This window comes from Nicotiana attenuata, chromosome 7 (genome assembly GCF_001879085.1).
Source record: "Nicotiana attenuata strain UT chromosome 7, NIATTr2, whole genome shotgun sequence".
NCBI classification, from domain to species: Eukaryota; Viridiplantae; Streptophyta; class Magnoliopsida; order Solanales; family Solanaceae; genus Nicotiana; species Nicotiana attenuata.
The window spans coordinates 77,639,103-77,641,981 of NC_031995.1; positions in this window are offsets into that span (position 1 = coordinate 77,639,103).

A 2,879-nucleotide genomic window follows, 5' to 3' on the forward strand; every position below is an offset into this window, starting at 1 on the left:
GCATGGTGAGAATTCAGCAAGGTATGCAGTCACGTTCTGGTACCTCGTGTAGTGATTGATACGGTGTTCATATGTTGGAAGCAGGCGTGACGGAGAATTTCGGATGTTGGAATCGGGTTCTAAGACTATTTGTTTGAATAAAAGAGAATATCTTCAGATTTGATCGAGTTAATGTGCTCAACTAAGCTATGGTAGCACAGATAGGTGCTCAAGGTGTTAAACAGTGATTTCAGACAACTCCGGTGCTGTTCTCAGCACGTTCGAGGACGAACGTATGTTTAAGTGGGAGAGAATGTAATGACCCGACCGGTCATTTTGAGATCTAGCGCGCCGTTCAGCGGTTTCAAGCCCTGAGTAGCTTCATTTCAGGTATTATGACTTGTACGCGTGGTCGGAATTGAATTTCGGGAAGTTTGGAGTTGATTTGGAGAGGGAATTCTCATTTATGAAGCTTTAAGTTGAAAGAATTGACTGAGATTGGATTTTTGAGTAAACGACCTCGGAACCGAGATTCGAAGGTTCCAGCAGGTCCATATGATGATTTCGGACTTGGGCATATGTCCAGGCTGGGTTTTGGAAGACCCGAGAACGTTTCGGTGCCAATTGTGGAAGTTAGCATTTTTGGAAGAATTTCATAAGTTTGGGTTGAAGTGCATTTCAGTGTTATCGATGCTCATTTAGGATTCTGAGTCTGGGAATAGCTCCGTATGGTGATTCTGGTGTTGGGAGCACGATAGGAAGTGAATTCGGAGGTCCGTGGGTCATTTTGGAGTCATGTGGCTAAAGATAGAAATTTGAAGGTTTTTGAGGAGTTTGACCGGAAGTGAACTTTTTGATATCAGGGTCGGATTCCGATTCCGGAAGTTGGAATAGGTCTGTAATGTCGAATATGTCTTTTGTGCAAACTTTGAGGTCAATCGGACGCGATTTGATAGGTTTAAACAGTGAAAGTAGAAGTTTGAAATCTTAAAGTTCATTAAGCTTGAATTGGAGTGCGATTCATGGTGCGTTGTCTGATGAGATTTGAGGCTTCGAGCAAGTCCTTGTTATGTTTTTAGACTTGTGCGGGTGTTTGGTTTGGAGCCCCGGGGGCTCGGGTGAGATTCGGGTCTTTATAGTTATTTGCTAAGAAATGGGATTGCTGGTACTGGTATGGCCGCATTCGCGGTGTTTTGGTCGCAAATGCGACCATCACATTTGCGAAGGTAGGCTCGCATTTGCGAAACTGAGGCTGCTGAGGGAAGATTGCACAAGGGAGTTATCGAATTTGCGATGTTGTCCTCTTCTGTCACGACCCAATTCCCAAACCCGGTCATGATGGCGCCTCTCATGGAGACAAGGCCAGCCAGAACAACGCAACACCTCTTTCAAAGCAATTAATTAATATTAACAGTTCTAACACATGCTTAATATAGTCATTAATACGGAATCAGCGATAAAACAAAGGAAAACCATCCCGACACAGCCCAAACTGGGGTGTCACAAGTCATGAGCTACTATAGAGTCTACTATCAGTCTACAAAGAGTAATATCCGATACAGTAGTCTGATGAAAACATAAATGATATAAGATAGGGGAGACAAGGGGCTGCGGACGTCAACAGCTACCTCGTATCTCCAAATCGCTGCCTGGTCTGGAAGGAATCAGCGCTCAGGTGCGGACTTTGCTATGCCTGAATCTGCACACATGGTGCAGGGAGAAATGTGAGTACTCCGACCAAGTGAGTAATAGTAATAAATAATAACCGAAGGCATGAAAACACATAACTGCATAAAGCAATTCTATATCAGGCAGTAAAAACAGTAAAACAGTGGAACAGTAAAGAGTCGAATGAAATCTCCTTTTAAAATCAGGTAAATCAGGTAAAACAACAAGTAAATAGTGAGTAGGAATCTACCCCTCGGGCCCAATATCAATCGCTCAGAACAGTATCAGCCCCTCGTGCTCAGTATCAATCACTCAGCATAATATCAGCCCCTCGGGCTCACTCTCATAACACATGGGTACCCGCGCTCACTGTGGGTGTGCAGACTCCGGAGGGGCCCCTTACGGCCCAAACGCTATATCATCACAAGGCCTGAAAGCCTTCTCACATCACACTCGAGGCCTGAAAGCCTCCTCACCATCACTCGAGGCCTGAAAGTCTCCTCACAATACACTCGAGGCCTGAAAGCCTCCTCACAACACTCGAGGCCTGAAAGTCTCCTCACATCACGCTCAAGGCCTGAAAGCCTCACTCAGTCCAGAACATCATAACCCCTCGGGCATCAATAACATAATAGGTGTCAGCCCAAACAACAGTAAAATATCCTTTAAATTCTCAGGAGTTTCAATTAAAGTGGCTGAGTTTGCAAAACAGTATAATCATTAGGACTGAGTTCAAATAACGTATCAAGTAGTGAGGAAATAGTGAAAACAATCCCCGATGGATTCAAATAATCGGCGTTAAGCCCAAAACATGGCATTAAGCCCAAAACATACTAATAAACAAAACAGCTCAGTCAAATACGCAGTAAAATATCAAGCGGAACGGACCAAGTCGCAAATCCCCAGTAGTAACAACCCCGCGCTCACCATTAAGCGCGAGTTTCACCTCAATATAGCACTACGTTGTGCAAATTCGGGGTTTCAAACCATCAGGATATCATTTGCTATCATTACTCACCTCAAGCCGGCCAAAATCCTAGCTCGCTATGCCCTTGCCTCGCGAATCAACCTCCTCGTGTGTAGAATCTGATCAAAGCCATAAGGAATATGTTACAATAGGCTAAGGGAACACAACCCAATCGAAAAGACTCGAAAAATATAGAAATTCACGAAGTTGGCAAAACCTGAGCCCCGGTCCCATTCCTCGAAAAATCAGAAAATTGACATCACCG